Below are 19,315 nucleotides of genomic sequence, written 5' to 3'. Positions count from 1 at the left end.
CTACACAAAAGAGATTCAGAGACTACTTGGGTGAGATCAATGACCTATAGTGTTGCAGTATTTTAGCCCTAGGTGTCACTGGGGAGGAAGAGTCACTACATGTGTTGTGAAGGTAAATGGTAGATGGTCATAATAGCCCCATAAGAGAGGAATCATCTCTGTTACAGGTAAAGAAGCCAACGCTAGTAAGTTCAATGCAAGGTTAAGATTACAGGGGAAGAGAGGAGCATGTGATTGCAATTCCACTTTGCAGGAGCATTTGTCTTTTTTGTGACCCTGCAGTGCTTCCCACCTGTCATTGAAGTGACCCCCCTCCCTTCCTAACTGATCTGTAACTACACGTTGACACAACCATCGAGTATCTCAGTCACACTAGGAAGGTCTGATGCTGGGGTGGCACTGGGGGATTGCACCAAACTGAAGCCAGGAGGCCAGGCTTTCAGAACCCCAAACAACTGCTGACAGACACTGGATTCTGAAAGAGGAGGTACCTATCAGCCAACATCAGTCACCAGGTACAGGTACTGTGCTGAGTTGTCAGAGGTCAATCTGCCCATTCTCTGAGGAATGAGTGTTCCAGTGCTCAAGAAAGAATCTTCTACACAGCTGTCCTTTGACCTCTGGGATCAGCCACCTACGATGGTTTCTGCCCATCAGCACCTGTGAATGCTATGCAGAGCATGGCACAGTACTTACTTCTCAGAGTGCCCCTCCAGAGTCCCAAAGGCAGCCCAGATGATCAAAACACAGTTTGGTAGAGGAGCCTTTGACTAGAAGGGGGAAAAAATCTAATTTTGCTAATCTCTCTGCAGATTTACACATTTTTCATCTGTTCTTATTGTGTGGCACATTTCTTTATAATGGATGCCTTAGTAAAGGCAAACTCTTCCCCTTTCTCTTTTAATTTATAGGGTGAGTTTGGGTTAGATGTTAACCAAGATCTCTTTGAGTTCTTATACCTATACTAGAATAGTGTAATAGATTCTCAGACTTCACTCTTTATTGACTGTGTTCATGATCAATCTTGGTTTCCATTTAATCATGACATTTAATAGCTGACACAAACCTCAGAAAGAGTCCAACTATTTATGCTACTCAGGAGAAAACAAACACATTGCTAAGGGTAGGAGAGGAAGTTGACTTGTTCAAGACCACACCAAAATCAATGACAAGGTAGGGAATACTATCAGTGTATCCTCATCTACCCCAAAGCTCATCAACCTCCTCCCCATCTCTGGATGCTGCTGGTACATTCCAGTTTATAAGGCAGCATGATTTGCCCTTCTTGTGTTAACATTATTCTAGCATGTAATATCTGTGTTTAAGGCAATGACCTGAGAAATACTTTTATTTCCAGGGCTGCACTTATTTTACAGGGTTTATTAATTTTATTTATGTATTTGATCTCTCAAATGAAATAATAAACTAATTAGTGGGACAATTTACTGGTGTGCTCTTCCAAGGGTGTTTTACAACCTCTGTGCAAGCTTGTTTAACTGTGGTGTCAGCAGATCAAGTTTCTACCCTGCTGCCCTTAATTTCTGCCATCAGACACACATAGCTGGTTGTACTGCAGTAAGGATTTGGGCCTCCAGGGGGCAACAGAGATGTCAGATCATAGAGCAAAAGAATTTTTACCCAGGACCCTCCCTTGAGCTCATTGAACAACCAGGCTGTTAAGGTTGGAAGTGTGGGTCCCGAGAGAGCAAAATCAGGGCATTTAAAATGAGAAATTCTGGGAAATGTGGGGGGATTTGTGTATATATAAACATTTTGAAATCACAAACAAATGGTTTCACAGACCAAACTTAAAGGAAGGAGTAGTAGTTGAAGACAAATACATCTTTTAAAAAAACAAACAAAGAAAAAGGTACTGGGCCATTGCAAGATATGGGATCAAAAGTAAGAAGAAAACTAACGGCTGGAAGAACAGAGTCATTTGAAGAAATAGAGCAGTAGTGCCAAGGCTGTGCTGATTTGCTTTATGTAATTTGGCTTTGAACTTCCCTCCAGCTAGCCCTGAGAACTCATGACAACTGTCCTTGTCCTTGTTCTCTCTGTCTCCATTTGTCTAAAAAATTAGCATATTTTGAGGGTCTAGAACTCTGTCTTGAATATTAGAAGGGTTTAGTAAGTATTTATTGTTGAATGATAGAATGGATAGGTAAATAAGTGACTTGGCATGTCAAAGTCACAGGGGTTTTGAGACCCACAGACTCTATTATATTTATCAACTATTTTTGATATAATAAGCAAAGCCCAATGAGAGATAAACTTTCCAGTTATTTACATCTACTATAGGCTTAGTCAGCAGAGAAAAGAGTGTGCAACGTAAAAGTATTTACATTCTTATTAACACATATGTTCATGAACATATCCATTTGGAGTGGAGGTAAAAGTTGATGGCTCTGCTTGTGCAGACACAAAGGCTCTCACTGGCTGTCCTGGCTGCTGCTAAATTGTCCATGTGAATCACATCTACTCTAAGGGTTCTTGTCAGTCAAACTCCAAGTCAAAAGCCAGGCACTAGCTGGATCACTACAGCACAGCAGAAGGTCAGTTCTTACAGACGGTCATAGCTACAAAAATTCATTGCAATGAAGAAATCTCATTGATTTGTTCTTTTTAAAGGTTTTACTACTTATATCTTCACTGTGATTGTATATATTAGCAGTTCTAGGAAATGTGCAGATGGACTAACCCTGGTTTGTTCATTGTGATCATGTATGGTGGCTCTCAATGAGACACAGTCATCCCCCTTATGTGTTTGATAATGATAAATTGCTAGGTTCCAAACTGGAATTTGTGGTCTTTATTCTCATAATGACCTTATATATGACCCAGGCAGTCAAAGGTCTCCAAGATACTGAGCTTCTAGGCCCAGACAGATCCCAAGGCAAGGTTATGTTTTAGTGATTTTTCACAAATATCTAGAATTACTAGTACACAAGCCAAACTTTATGACCTGCCATTTATTCTATGTCCACACACCAGACCTTTCAATACACTAATTAACAACACAAGCTTTCAATTAGACATCTTCTCATTTTTAGCATAAGGCAAACAAAGGTGAAAAGATGCTATATAGTGTCCAGCCCATTGTGATAATAAAAATATTCTTATGCAAAATACCACCAAGAAAGCTGTTAAAATGAGGATTAAAAAAAACTCGAAAAAGGCAATTGTTGCTAGGTGGCTCATGCCTGTAATATTATCTACTTAGGAGGCTGAGATTGGAGAATGACAGTTCAAAGCCAGCCTGAACAGCATAATCCTGATGAGACACTTATCTCCAATTGACCACTCAAAAACCTGAAGTGGCGCTGTGGTTCAGGTGGCAGAGCGCTAACCTTGAGCACAAAGAGTCTCAGGGACAGCACCCAAGCCCTGAGTTCAAGCCCCAAAACTGACACAAAGAAAAAAAAGGCAATTATCCATTGACCCTTTGGCTCTATCAGTTTGGTAGATAGCAAAGATGGGACTTTCATGATTTTTACTGGGACACCTACAGAAAGCATGCAAATCATCTGTATTTTGGGAGCTGTGCAAAGAACCTTGTATTGATTCTCAGTTCACTGGAACAGAAACTTTTCTAGGTTTCCTGCTGCTCTCAGCTAACAAGCTGGGTCTCTTTCAGGTCTAAGACTTACAGTCACAGGTCAGGTCATAATAGGAGGCCACATAAAATGCATATGAGCTCAGACATGTACTAGGTAACTGAGATAGTATCTTAGGTGGTTTGTACCACTAGACACTTTTCTGATATTTTTGAAGGCTGGTATCTGAGACCAAAGTGGCAGCAACTTCAGTTTCTGGTGAGAGTATTCAGCAGAGCTAAAGGCAAATGCTTCTCCTTGTATCCTTGCATGCAAGAATAGAATGACATAGCTCTTTGGAGTCTCTTTTATAAAGTCACACATTCCATTCATGAAGGCTCACCCTTATGATCTGATTATCTCCCAAGTGCCTCAGCTTGTAATATTGTGGGTTAGGATCTCAACAATGAGTTTGGAGGCTGCACCAACATTAGGTCCTGGGCAAAACAGGCTACATGTTTACCCCGATTGGGGTCAATACTCCTCACTCCAAATGTAAACTATGGCTAGGTTCCAAAAAGGAGTATTTTTATTGTTTCCCCGATTTCAGATTTCTAGTATGTATTTCAAACAAGCAAGGCTTAGAAATCACATTTGATTTCTAGTTTATGCACTCTATCATTCAATAACAGATGCCATGCTTCTTCATCATACTTACTAACATCCAAGGTGCTCGGCCTTCAGTTACTTGTTTGTTTGTGTAGTATTTTTCTTTGTCCTCTTATTACTATGTCTCCAATAATCAAACCAGTATGTGGCATAAATGGACTCCCGATGAATATTTATGAATGGAAAATTATGATTGAGTGGATGAAAGGACAAGTAGATGGATAAATGAGAAGAAACCAGAAGAAAAATGTAGTAATTAAGGTATTATAGTATTTACACAGGGACAAGGGAAGACCAGTGGAATAGTATTTAGAGCCACAGAGTTTGGAACTTTGCATATAACATACACAGATTTGAAATTTTGTACATGAGGAATCTATCAATACAAATCAATATAGAAATAGTTGACCAAGAAATATGTGATACTTTAATAGTACATACCTTTTCAGAAAAATGATTGAATTCTGACTTTGAATCATGCAAAGTTCATTAGTTCCAAGTGGATAGCATTAGCAAAGTATAGCTTTAAAAGCCTTCGAAGGAACTATAGTTCTATATCTAGATTTTTATGATCCAGGTTTAGGCAAGGATTTATTAAATAAAATATAAAAAAGCACCTGTCTTACAGATACTCTGAATATTAGTATATTTAGTATTAAACTTTGAAAGTTTAATATGTCACCACAAAGTGAAAAGACAAGTTTTGGACTGGGTAAACACTTGTAATCTATGGAACTTCAAAAAGTATGGGCATCTAAGGCATACAAATAAGTATAGAATAATTATAACAAACTCCTATGTTCCCCTACATATCTTTATCCAATATCACCAATTAGCTGTTTTCCTTATATAGAGGGATTTTCCTAAGACTTTTGCCCACATTTGGTGCTCAGACTATTAATTCACCTTTCTAGTCCTCCCTAAGTACCATCTTTAAAATCTCAGTCCTGCTCAGTCCTTCATTCCTCTTCTGGCTTTTAAATAGCACTATCTCCTACACCACCAAATATTTCACTCTCTTACTTGTTTAGTGTTGGTTACCTCCACTAACAACTCCTTAGAGTATTAGTCAAAAAAAAAAGCTAATTTGAAAGGGGTGGGGTGGGGTCAAGAAAAAAAGGTTGGACAAGTGAAGAGAAGAAAAGGAGGACAATGACATCAAGAATGCAATGTATATCCTGCAAAATTAAGAAGAGTGGGGGCTGGGAAGGTGGCTCAGTGGTAGGGGGCTGCCTTGCATACATGAGGCCCTGGGTTCGATTCCTCAGAACCACATAAGCAAAAAAGAAAAAAGCTGGAAGTGGCGCTGTGGCTCAAGTGGTAGAGCGCTAGCCTTGAGCTGAAGAGCTGAGGGACAGCGCCCAGGCCGAGAGTTCAGGCTCCACGACCGGACCCCCCCCCAAAAAAAAAACATTAAGAAGAGTGAGAGAAGGGGTTGGTAGAAGAGTGCTGGATGACCTGTTGCAACAATGAGAAGTACAAAATGTCATGTCAAAACCAGCTTTACAATGTCGGTGTGGGGGGGGGAGGGGGGTATGATTGGGTGGGGGGGAGGGGGGAGGCTGGGAAGGGAGGTGAAGGGTAAACAAAGGAGGAGGCTGCAATGCTTGGTAAGAAATGTATGCATTATCCTGCCCATGTAATTGTAACCCCTCTGTACAGTATGTTCTCAAATAAAATAAAATAAAATTAAAAAAAAAAAAGAAGAGTGCTGGATGAGAATGTTTGAAAGGGTGACATTGGTCGAGATATATTGTATTTATAAGCTGGTTTGTTAAATGGCAAACTCCTTTTACAACTAAAGATAAAAAATTAAAAATTAAAGCAAAAAGGGTTGTGTGTGTGTGTGTCAAATGTAGAGCATCTTCACAGCAAGTTCAAGATTCTGAGTTCAAGCCCCAATAGCATAAGAAAGCTTTTCCCATAATAATTTATTTATATACCATGAAAAGAGATTAGAAATAAGCCAAAATCTTAAAGAAGGCTATTCCTATGTGGTGAGGCTATGGAGGAACAAAGGGTGAATAAATGCAGCAATGTTACTCACTGGACACTATGTTGAAAATGAACTGTACAAGTGGTGGGTGGTGATGGGGGGAAAACTGGGAGAGAGCAAAGGAGAGGTGACATTATTCAAAAAGTGCAAGGCTAAGGATCACACACACACACACACACACACACACACACACACACACACACACACACACACACACACACACTACTCAACTCTCAAAATCAGGTCTTCCTCCAGAGAAATGTAACTATAAATTAATATCTTGGCTATATTTCACTAGTTTTATGAGTAGACCAAATTGAATTTCTATAAAGCACTACCATAATCCATCCTGTAGCATTTTTTTTTCCTTCAGCAGGGAGTCAACCAGCCATTGCTGATTAAAACTAATAACAAACATCTACTTCGTTTATGTACATATAACTGTGAACATGTAAAATAACTGAGTTGTTGTAATGGGATGTAACTAGATAAATACTCCTGTCTGAAACAGATTCTTGGTCTTGGAATACATTGGAAGATCATTAGGCTGTGATATTCCATTATGTTGAGGGTTTTTTTTTTAAGTAGACTTTTTTTCTGTTTTCTCTGAAAAAAATGCTACTTCCCTGCTTTTCATTTTCCATCTCCTTTGAATCCAAATGAAACTTAAGTTTTTATTATCCCTCATTATTTTGAGTGAATAATATTCTTCATGTAATTTTAGTCATGCCATTGCATTGATTACTTATTCATTGTTTGCTATTCCTTTCTTTATGCAGCAAAAATTGATTGACAACAACTATGGACAACTCTCGAGGTTAGGTTTATAGAAAGCAAAGGTCAATAGGGATGACAGGTTCATAAAGGCACTCAGAACTAGAGGAGGCTGAGATGGAAATGGACAATTCAGTGCAGTGGTACCTTCAGAAAGATGGATTAATGGAGAATTACAGAATATAAATTACCAAGTAAATAGGGATGGGGGGGGGAGAAGTAGCTGGAAACTGGGATGCTGGGTTGAAATTCTGTTTACTTCTAGTTAGAATAAAATACCAGATGCTGATCTCTTATACCTGTAATCCTAGCTACTCAGGAGGCTGAGATTTGAAAATATTGATTTGAAGTCAACCCAGGTTAAAAAAAAAAAACAATCCTGAGATTCTTATCTTCAATTAACTAGCAAAGAAGAACCATAGAGGAGATATGGCTCAAGTGGTAGAGCACTGGGATTAAGAAAAAAAATACTTAACCTTTGAAAATCTTAAAACTATTTTTATGTGCGCCTAGTATTACTTTATTCAGAGATTCTACCCTTCACTTTACAGTTCTCCTAGTGATTGTTTCTCCTTTACAAATAGCTCTATGGTGTATAAATATTTCTCTGCCTCCATGATTGTTTCCTTAAGAAGAAATTCAGAAGGTGAATTGTAAAGGCTATGATCATTTTTAAGACTCTTGACATTTTTATCCAGTCTCTGCTACTTTACTTATCTCAAGGCAGCCCTCAAGCTTTTAAGAGAGCCAGGCAAATTATGAATGGGGAGCGTTCTACAAACATTCTCACACTCTTCTGAATATGTGTGGATGCATGTATGTTTGTATGTATGTGTACATTTGCTTCAGAAAGGCACACACACAGCCTGACTCCCTCCTAAGAAGCATTCGGTGGCTGCTTCCTACATTCTACCTCAATGGTAGGTTACATATTTGAGATATTTTGGGTCATGGGAATAGTGGTGATGTTTTTTTTTGTTGGACCCATCACTGTATTCCCAGGGATTGGTATATGGTAGGAAGCAAGTATATGTTTCTTGGATAAAACAATGAGAAAAAAAGATGCCTGCAAACTAATTAATAATCCACCTTTTTAAGATTATGTTTTGTTTGTTTTCAGCATTCATCAAGACATGGTGGTGAACCCTGGCTGTGTGTCTTCATGATTGAAGAGCTCTTTTGTACAACACAAAGGTAAATATTTAAGTCTGGCTAGACGCCTTGCTGGTGCAAGGGAAAAAAAACTTTCTCTTTGGGAAAATTGTTCACAAATGTTTCAAGATTCTTGTGAAATGATCGTTTTGGTGTTTCTAGATTTTCTTAAACTATGTTAGAGGGTTGGTGAATTGTTGGTTATCGGTGCTTAGGATAGCTTTTCTCTGGTCTAGTTTGTGTTTGTGATTGGAGAAAGACTATTTTTTTATTTATTCTCTTCCTTCTTTTTTCTAAATCCTTACATTTTTCTTGCCTGGATTTTTGTCTTTTTTACTACATCCTCTTAGGAGGATTTGATTTTTTTTAATTACTTTTATTTTAAAGGTGATGTACAGAGGGGTTAGAGTTACATAGGCCTCGTAGTAAGTACATTTCTTTTTGAACATTGTCACCTCTTCCCTCATTTTCTCACATTATTTTCCCTCCTGACCCACTCCCTCACAAGTTGTATAGTTTATTTTCAACATAGTGTCTAGTATCACCCCTGCATTTAGTTCACTCTTTGTTCCACCATTTCTTCACTCCCCATTACCTCCCCAAAACAGACAAACGTATATACAAGACAAAAAGTACAAAAACCAAAAACGGTGACAAAGGGGGAAAAAATAAAACAACTATACAAAAATCTTAAAAACCCTAAAAACACCCATGTAAGCTAGCTTTCTTTCCTCAAACATCTACTGTTTTGATGTGTTTACCAACCAAAGAAACCATTCTGTTGTGCAAAATAAAGGGAACTCACATTGTATCTTATTTTATAAGATAAATGCTCCAACATAAAAAAGAGACTTGGAGATTTACGAGCTTACGGGACAAATACTGTTATTTTGAGGCCCTAAACTTTTTAATGATGGCAATACTAAATTAGGTACTTCAGACGGAAGCCAGGAAGGCACAATTGAAAGTGCCTATTCTTTTGACAAATTAGAAGCATTCATTCCAATATCTATTTCTTGTTTACTGGGGATAATGCTGAATGAATCACAGACTCGTGGATGGATGTGTCTTCCAACACTTTTAATTAGCAGCACTGCCTATTAGAATGAAAAGAGTGTTGCTTTTCTGTCATAGATTACCCTTCACCGCACCCCCACTCCAAATGGAATAGAAATCTTATTCTCCACAAGGTAATATTCATCTCTTCTCCAGCCAGACAAGCATAGAAAATTAAACAATGGTCCGTTAAAAAGCCAAGATAATGTATTTATCATTTCCAGTTTATGTGAGTTTGCAAGGCAAATAGGAGTGGGAGCTATTTGTTATGGGACTTGGGGGACTAAAGGACTGGAGAGAGAGAGCTGGGAGGTTGGGGGATCTGCGACTTGTAAAAATTCATTAAAAATATGAGGCACTATTGGAGACAGAGGAAATTAATTACACCACGGAACTCAAATGTCACTATTCATTGAAGTGACCTGGAGAAGAGTCTGAGAACCTTTTCTCTGTGAGTTTCTGTAGTAGAGGGGAAGAAGCTGGGATTCCTCAGCTGTCAATTTTTGCATTTCCTTCATGACTTATTGACATGTTCAGCTGACTTGTGCCCCAGCCTCCTCTAATGAGTAGAGTTAAATGAGAAATTGGTTTGACATGGGAGCACCCTTCCCCCTGCCCATGAGTCTGTCCAGCTAATTCAGATGAGCTTACCCAGCCATGTAAAAAATGGATGAACTGAAGGAAAGCCTGTAATTTACCCCAATAGAGGGAACAGGCGGATCATTTGGAGCTGGACTGAGTTAGGTCTGTTATTATTGCTTTTCCATCCACACAGGTATTCTCTGAGGTGAAGTGAATTTGGAAAGACAAATTAAGGTTTTCTAGCTGAGGAGAACTGGGGAGCAGTAGCTCCCCCAAACAGTCATCTTTTCTAGATTGCCTGTCTAATAAATCTCTCAAATGTATTCGGCCTATAGACAGAGGTTGAAAATATATAGATATATGATGGCTTGCAAGTTTAAAATCAGTAAAGTACTGAGAGTAATGAAGTATAACCTTTCTCAGGTAGGTACCTTACCTGGCCTCAAGAACTCAGGGTTTCATTTTGGACTCTGCCATAAGGAGCCATGAGGCCTTTAAATGAAAAAAAAAAAAAGGCAGATATTCTAATCCAATGGCAACAACTAAGGGAGAACCTGTAGAAAATCTTCTTACGCTATTCCTTGTCTTAGAAAATGGACATCCTTCAGAGTAAAGGCATTAAATCTGGGGGGAGCACTTCTTTGCTGGAGAGAAACCTATATGCTGAACAATCAGAAGAACCACAACTTTCTGAGCTCTCTCAGGGTAGAGCATCTATATCAGCCCTCTCTTGGGCATGGTATCACTTCCAGAGGAGATGAGGATGTTCTACTATGCCAGGTTGGTTAGATTGGATTATGTTACCTAGAACGTTATTTGTGGTATGTTGACTATTAATTTAGCCACAGGGGGACCTGGGAAGTTTGGGGAGTTGAAAGGAAATAGCAACCTTTTGCCGCTCATCTACAAATTCATCCAGTTGGCCTCACTCAACATCTCCCTCCCTTTCCCTGGATCCTCCTCAGCTTTTCTGTCTCCTTGGATGGATGTGAATGTGTTTTGTATGAGTGTGTTACTCAGCTTTCTGTCACTGTAACAAAATGCCTGAGAAGCCGGGTGCCCGTGGCTCACACCTGTCATCCTAGCTACTCAGGAGGCTGAGATCTGAGGATCACGGTTCAAAGCCAGCCCTGGCAAGAAAGTCCATGAGATTCTTATCTCCAATAAACCGTTAGAAAACTGGAAGTGGCACTGTGGCTCAAGCAGTAGAGCACTCACCTTGAGCTGAAAAGCACAAGGACAGTGCCCAAGCCCAGAGTTCAAGCCCCACGACCGACAAAAAAAAAAAAAACAAAAACAAAGCCTGAGAAAAACATTATGTTGAGAACATATGTTGAGAGGTTTGCTTTGGCCTATAGTTTTGGAGATTCCAGTCCAGGATCTATTGGCCTTGTTGCTTTGAGCAAGTGAAGAGATGTTGGGAATACATAGCAGAGCAAAACAGCTAACCTAATAGCAAAGAAACAGCTGGTCCCCGATACACCAAAAACTTCCCATCTGGCCACCTTTTAAATTGCCACTACCTCCTAATAATGCCATCCTAGAGATCAAGACATAGCCTGTGGATAACACTCAAGATCTAACTATACCATTGTGCTTAGTGCCTTTGACCTTGGCTTTCATAGGTCACCCACATCAGCAAGTTAAGAAGCAGTGAAAATCCAGGGTCCAGTTTGATCTCATGAAATTTCAGCTTGTGCTTGAGGGTTCTGAGCTAATTCCCAGTCTCTCCATTTTTACCCATTTTCCTTCATAATGATCTTTTTGGCAGACTTCAAGGTCCAGCACACAGATGTGAAGCAGCAGACAACTGGCTGCTTAACTAGCTCACATGAAGCCATACAAATCAATAATACATGTATGTTTATTTGATGTGCATGGATATGTTAGACATTATTTATTCCTTTTTTAGAGGGGCAGAAACAATTGCTAGAAGACTATATGTGTACCTAAGTATTCATTTGTGAATAGGAATGTAGATGTGAATGTACAAACATACATGTAGACAGGTACACATGATCTATTAGTGCTTGCTTCTGCTCTTCTGGCTGATTTGCAGTCATGACATTTGTGACAGGGAATTCTCTACTTCATAAAGAAGCTTATTCCTTTTATGTAATAGATCACAAAAGACAAAAATCAAGCTTGTGATCTAAAAGTGTTTTTCAGCAAAGGGTGCCTCCCATCTTCCTCTCAGAGCTTTGGCCCTCTGTCCTCAGTTCTCATTGCCCTGTAACGCATACATGTACGCTCTTTCTGTTTTTCACCGTTTTGAGCTGTAGAATTAAGCACTTAATAAAATGAACCTCACTAATAATGACGCTACCAGGGAAATTCTTCTACCTTTTTCACTTCCCAAGACTGTCTCTGACTCAACTTTACTCTGATGTTTGAAGACAGTACCTTGGCTCTGGACAATTACAAGATAATGCAGTGCTAAATAAAGGAAAGGTCACAAGTTAGATTCAGACTGATTCTTGTTCCCCAATACTCTACTGTGTTAACTGTATCTGTTTATTTAACTTCTAGGGATTTCAGGGTCCTTGACTGCAAAATGGGTAAATGCCAGCTGATCTTTTTTCAGACCTACTATGAGTTCAGTGGTATTCCAAGTATTCAAAGCCCAACTGACTCATGTCTATCTTCCCCGTTTCGCATTAGTGCATACTTGAGTCAGTGTGTGATCAAATGTTAAACTTTAGCTAGACTCTGGTAGTTTATGCTTATTACTCCAGCTACTCAAGAGGCTGAGATCTGAGGATCACACTTTAAAGCCAGTCTGGGCAAAATAGTCTACATACAAGTATTTTCTCCCATTCTGTAGGCTGTCTTATTCTTCACTATTAGTTTGATATGTTCCAAATTTACTGTGATTTTGGAACTTACTAAAAAATCCTTGCCCAGAAGAATGTTATGAAGTGTTTCTCCTAGGTTTTCTTCTAGCATTTTTAATTTTTTGGTATTAAATTTTTCACTAATCTCCATGTATATATCCTATTTATGGAAAAGACCACACTTTACTCAATGTTTCCTAGTGCCTTTATGGAAAATCAATTGAGCAGTATGTTTTCCACTCTGTTCCATTGGTGCTCACACCTATGCCATGTTGTTTTGTTACTATATATTCTGGTGTATTTTGAAATCACTTAGGATGGAGAATATACTTATTTTAGCAAAAATTTATATAGTAGTAATAAGCAAACTAACCAAAATGCTATCACAATACCTTTTTGTCTAAATTATGTCTTGAGAAATTTGTATTGACTATATAGTAGTCCATTTTTAAATAGATGTATATACCAAAGTTATTTACATCTCGAAAATAACATACAACTCTCCAAAAGTGCTAACTTTTGGATGATCTGAGGATAATCAAAAATTCTCTTACATGAGCCACTTTAATTCTAATGAAAAAACAGAATCAGAGTAGATATGACAAAACAATCATTTATAAAGCTGACTTAAAGTAAGGGACAACGGCTGTAATAAGAGACTTTAAAAGAGACATAGTATTAAGACATACATTAAGATATATACCAGCTAAACCATTCTGAGTGAGTGGTGAAGAGAAAGAGCTTGTGTCCTCCCAGGCAGAGAAAGTCAATTTGTAAGTCATAGAGGTTACTCTGAGAACATCTTAAAGCATGAGGCACACAACCAATTGTGAGCACACACACCTGGTTAGAAAAATCCCCGTCATTGGCACATGTATGGCTCATAGACAAAAAGAAACAAGGTCATGGCTGAAATTGTATTTATGATCATGTGCATACATTTGTGAATGAACAGCAGCTAAGTTGTAGAAATAGCTGGCTTGCCTCCCCTTCTGCTCCCATCTCACAAGCAACACATAATATAACTATAGACAATGTGTAATACATGATAGGGCCTCAGGAAACACCTACAGGAGGGGTGTATGTATTCAAGAATTGCAAGGAACTCAAGGGGGAAATCTAGAGATATCAGTAGACATTGTGACAGTGTCCAGAACGAAATGAAGTGAAAAAGAATGCCCAGGAGAATGACTCTTTGCTAACGATTTAACATGCTGATGTTCGCAACACCTCACCTGCCAAAGGTATCCTATTCAAAATGAATGAAGCAACAGAACAGGATTAAATTGGCACAGCTGGATGAAGTCTGTCTGTGTGTGAAGAGTTGAATATTATCTCCAGGCAACGGATGAAGTTGTAACAGGAGGATTTTTATTTTTAGTGTTGGGGAGAAAATGAATTTGATCCAAGAGACACCTAGGGTTGATAAGAGAAGACCAAGGCTGCAGGGAGGGAATACACATATAATAGGCTCATGCCAAGAAGATTGGGCAAAGGAGTTGAACAGGAGAGAGACCAGTAGTAAAGGATCTATAATTTCATAGTACTTCTAGAAGAGTATAACGAAGTACTCCAGGGCATCTGGTCAACCTAGCCTCCTGCTGCTCTGGAAAAGCAATAGCAGAGTAGGCACCTATACCCCTCAGATTCAGCTTCTGGTTAAGTATAAAAATAAGCAATTCTCGTGTGTTGAAATGTCAGCATCCATTTAGAGAGCAGGAAGATTCTTTATTAAATCAATTATGGGTACAGTTGACTGTATCTGTGGATACCACATCTATATATTCAACCAACAGTAGCTTGAAATATTTGAAAAGAATTGCATCTGTACTGAACATGTACAGACTTTTTCCCATAATTATGTTAACAATATGGCATTTATATTTTTTAAAATTACTTAGATAGCATTTACATGGTATTCAATATTATGTTATCAAGAAATAAAATATATGTAAGTTGTATGGGCTATATGCACATGCTAAATCATTTTTAAAAGGAACTTAAGCATCACAGATTTTAGTATAGGAATACATCTTGAAACCTCCCCTACCCACATACCAAGGAGCCACATTGCATCATATTTTCCTGTTTGCGTTTTTCTCTCCTCGCATTCTTCTGTGATGCTGAGACCAAGGATTAGGGACTTTTTCTTATTCTTCATCTTCCTATTATCTCTGAGATAATAGGGACCTGAACTCTGGGCCTGGGTGCTCTCCCTCAGCTCTTCAGCTCAAGGCTAGCACTCTACTTCTTGAGCCACAGTGCCACTTCCAGTCTTTTCTGCTTATGTGGTACTGAGGAATTGAACCCAGGGTCTTAAGCATGCAAGACAAGCACTCTACCACTGAGCCACCTTCCCAGTCCCTGATATTTATTTTTAAATCACTGAGCATAGACCATATGCTAATGATGACAAATATTAATAGATTAGGAAGGTAAGATAACTCACATTTGTAAGTAGAGGATCAGAAAGATGAAGCTGTTTTCTCAGTCACACAAATGGTGAATTGCTGAACTAGGACTTGGATGCAGACCCATCTGGATGAAATTTTTTATAGGTCCAGAATTTATTTCATCCCTGGAGCCTATAGTTGAGTAGGTGCTCTCTCTTGCTTTCTTACACAGTACTGGAGGAGTAGAGAGGGGCTAGATAATGAAAGCCCCAAGCAGAAGATTTGAATACAAGTAGCCAGAGTTGCAGAGAACAGATTCTCCACAGATCATAAACAAGTAAGTCAGACACATGAATTGGTCACAGATTATGCTGGATGAGCTAACACACAAAATGAGGGTCCTGGAAAAGACCTACAATAAGGATCTCTGGAATTTATCCATATTAAATACAGACACTTGGCAGAAATCAAGTATAAGAACTGAGTAGAGAAAAATAATGAGAAAGAAATGTGATTGAAAGTGCTGCCCAGCTCTCTGCAATAAGCAAAACTTTTCCATGGACCTCCACCATAGGCCTCAGTTTGCTCACTTGTCCTTCTAGCAACCTTAGCTGAAATGATTAGTACGTTTTAAGGATGACAATTAGATTCAAGTAAAGTTTTGTAATCTTCACTAATATCAAGAGTGAGTGTGAGTACAAGTCACTAGGATTAAAGTGTTCAGGCACCAAGCATGACCATGGGTCCAGATTGCTGCAACACCATTCTTCCTAAGGAAATTTCTATTAAAAAATTGTCCAAGCGGATTTTATTGAAGCCTAGCATCTTTCTTCCTATAAGTGCTTTCAGAGGAAATAAAAACCCATCCAGAGTATGCATGCTCCTAGATTCTTCACATCCCTGTGTTTAGCAAGTGGCCCTAATGTTGCTCTAATGCTGGTGTCTTTATTTATCAGTGTCTCTTAGGTAGGGTCACAAGTGCCAGGTGTCCTACTGAAGGTAATGCGCCCCGATGGCTCACAAATTAGGTTCAATAAAATGTAGTCATTCTTCTCTTTTAGGGAGTCCTTACCGCTATGCATTTAACTTACCTAATTTGGGTTGTTACATTCTAAACATGGATTGATTAGAACAGGAGAGCAAGCTCTCTTAAAGGACAAGGAGCTTTTCATAATAGGGATGTTTGCTTTGGAGCTAAATCCCAGACTTACGATTCACTTGGCTGTTTGCTGGCTGGATGGGCTTGTTTTCTCTCGTTTCCAATGTTTTGTAAACATTGGAATTGTGTAGTTTTGTATATGCTTTTAGACATATTTTTATATATGTGAAAGTATTTGGTAAAGTATAAGTGGTTATGAAGTATGAGTTAGTATAATGCACTTGGATTTTTTTAAAAGCATTAATGGGACTGCTTCGTATCATTGGAAGCATTCCTTCCATTAGAATTTAAGGAAAACAGCTGGGCGCCGGTGGCTCACGCTGTAATCCTCGCTACTCAGGAAGCTGAGATCTAAGGATTGCAGTTCAAAGCCAGCCCAGGCAAGAAAAGTCCATGAGATTCTTATCTCCAATAAACTACTCAGAAAACCAGAAGTGGCGCTGGGGCTCAAGTGGTAGAGTGCTAGCCATGAGCTGAAGAGCTGAGGGACAGCGCCCAGGTCCAGTGTTCAAACCCTGTAACTGGAAAAACAATTTTTTTTTAAAGAAAGATAAAAGAATTTAAGAAAAACAAAAGAAATCAGGCCAATTTGCAATCCTGAGGAATCTCAGACATGATCTACTTTAACTTCCTTTTCAGGAACTTGAGTTTCCAAGTAGTTGGTATTACAGCACAACACATGGCACGGAGAGGAGCTTGAAACTCACACAAGTTATGCCTCCACTTCCTCCCTGCTATGCTTCTACAGGACATCTGTGTACGGTAGCCCTTGAAGGAAATACAAAGACCAGGGCTTCAAAGTGTACATCCAGGGTACATCAGTCATTGCCCCTGGGCCTGATTTTTCCAGTGCATGTATGAGGATTTCCTCATAATTGCAGTTACAAGAAAGAATTCTGTGAATTCTGGGGGAAATGGTCTCCGCATTGGGATTCTGTAGGCTTTGCATTTTGGCCTTTCAGGGTTGAAGGGAGTGAATAACATATCTGGAAGTGGACTCAAACATGCCCTTCTTTCCCCCACTCATTTTAATGCAAGCTTCCAGAGAGAAGTCCCTTATCTGCAATCTTCTGCATAATCATACACACACACACACACACACACACACACACACACACACACACACACACACACACACACACAAACACACATACACAACTGGATTTACTTTTTAGCCACAGTGGATCAGTTGCATCTGTTTCTTGAACACACTGGCTCTTTCCCCACTTCTTCCTACCACTTTCAATTGGTTGATCTCTCCTCCAAACATCTTCCTTATCTGTATTGGTGTACCTCCAACTCCAATCAGTGGACAGACTCCTCAAGAGCATGATGATGATGTCCTTGATCCTGTGAATTAGCAAGTAGGGGCCTCCAGATCATTTTGTTCCTCCCTGAGCCATAGATTGTTGAGCTTAGGTTAAAACTAAGCTTAGTCGTGATGATCTGAGTATTGGCAATAGATCCAAACCAGAACACCAGGAGCAGAAATGTGTGTGCAGCAGGTATAGATAAGCACCATGGGTTGTATCTAATTTTAGGGGACATACTTCATGGTTCACAGCCATGTGATCTGACACTCTTCACCTAGCATTACTGAAAATGTGTACTTTCCAGAAAGAAATAACTGTAAACACTGATTTTTATCTCCCCATTTAGCACTAATAAAGTTATCACACATGATTTATTGTTTTTATTAATAAAAAGTTACAAAATGTCATGCTTTTGTAAGCACCTGTTTGGTTATTTATGTATGCATGAATTTCAATTTCAAAACTAATTTAACCATATTATACACAGCTTAGAAACCAGAGAAAAGACAAAAATAACCCTATGATCTTCTATTTAGGTCTATTTTTTCCAGTCTTTAGAAATATACTTATATTGTGTTTTATTATACATTACTGTTGTAAGATTGTATGAATGTGCATAAAGTCTGCCTTGCTTTTACACATATCTCATTTTTTCTTTCATATTTAGTACAGTAATAAGCATTTGAAATATTGGAATAATATTCCATTAGATCTGTGGACATCCTTCCTCTGGTGAATTCCTCATTCTGAGGACTGGATTCCTTGCAAGATTTTACTTTTGTCAGTTGTATACAAAGACACTTCCATATACAAAGACCTTTCAACTTCTGAGGCTATTCTATTAAGGTGGCTCTGACATTATTATCAATTTTAAATACTCCCCTTGATAAACAAAAATCTTTAAAAATTCACTTGTCTATTGGCCATTTTTATGCCTTCTTCCAAGAAGAGTCTCTTTAGCTCATTAGAGCATATATTAGTTGGATTTTTTGATTTTTGGTGGTTTTGATTTTGTATGTTCACAGTATGTTCTGGCTAGTAGGCCATTGTCTAATGTGAAGCTGGCAAAAATCTACCATTCTGTTTTTGTTTATTTGTTTTGTGTCGGTCGTGGGATTTGAACTCTGGGCCTGGGTGCTGTCCCTCAGCTCTTCAGCTCAAGGTGAGCGCTCTACCACTAGAGCCACAGCGCCACTTCCAAAAATCTACCATTCTGTAGGCTGTTGCTTATGTCATTTGCTGTGCAAATCTTTTTGGATTTGCTGATCTTCACTCAAACAGTTCCTAACTGTGTCTAGGAATCCCAGTGTTTCCTCTATTCATTCCAGCAATGGTTTCATGGTTTCAGATCTTACATTGAAGTCTTTAAACCATTTTGAATTGACATTGGTGCCAGATGATATGTTAGAATCTAGTTTCAGTTTTCTGCATGTATAGACCCAGTTATGCCAGGACCATTTACTGAAGAGGCTATCTTTCTTCCAGCTTGTTTTTTGCTCCCTTATTGGATATTAAATGGCTATAGGTTGGTGGAATTTTTTTCTAGGTCTTCTATTTCATTAGCCTTTGGGACTGTTTTTGTGCCAATACCAACCTGGAGATCTCAAATAGTATAATTCCTTAGAAAGGCAAAATCAAAGCTCAGCAAAATAAAGCATCAGGATGCAGGTACGCAAAAGGCGTGAGGTGGGGTCAAGGGGAAAGGGGGAAATGAATGAGGAGAGGGGAAATGAAGGCAAGAATTCAATGTATATGCTACAAAATTAGGAAGAGTAAAGGAAGGGCTAGGTCTGGGAGGGATGTGTGAAAATGTTAAGAGGGGTGCATTGATCAAGATATATTGTATTCATA

At 38.9% G+C, this 19,315-nt stretch overlaps 1 protein-coding gene across 4 annotated transcripts in view; it reads left to right on the top strand.

The window, feature by feature from the left end:
* Window positions 1–19,315, top strand: part of Dab1 (DAB adaptor protein 1) — a 1,106,968-nt gene that overhangs the window by 507,073 nt on the left and 580,580 nt on the right. For all 4 annotated transcript variants that reach the window (XM_069987149.1, XM_069987146.1, XM_069987144.1 and 1 more), the window contains exon 3: window positions 8,096–8,169. The gene's annotated coding sequence lies outside the window, so the exon portion shown is untranslated. The remainder of the gene's footprint in view (window positions 1–8,095; window positions 8,170–19,315) is intronic.

This window comes from Dipodomys merriami, unplaced genomic scaffold (assembly GCF_024711535.1).
Source record: "Dipodomys merriami isolate MVZ:Mamm:240054 unplaced genomic scaffold, mDipMer1.0.p SCAF_34, whole genome shotgun sequence".
In the NCBI taxonomy this organism is placed as follows: Eukaryota; Metazoa; Chordata; class Mammalia; order Rodentia; family Heteromyidae; genus Dipodomys; species Dipodomys merriami.
The sequence above is the reverse complement of the archived record's forward strand: the minus strand, read 5'-3'. Positions and strand labels throughout refer to the sequence as shown.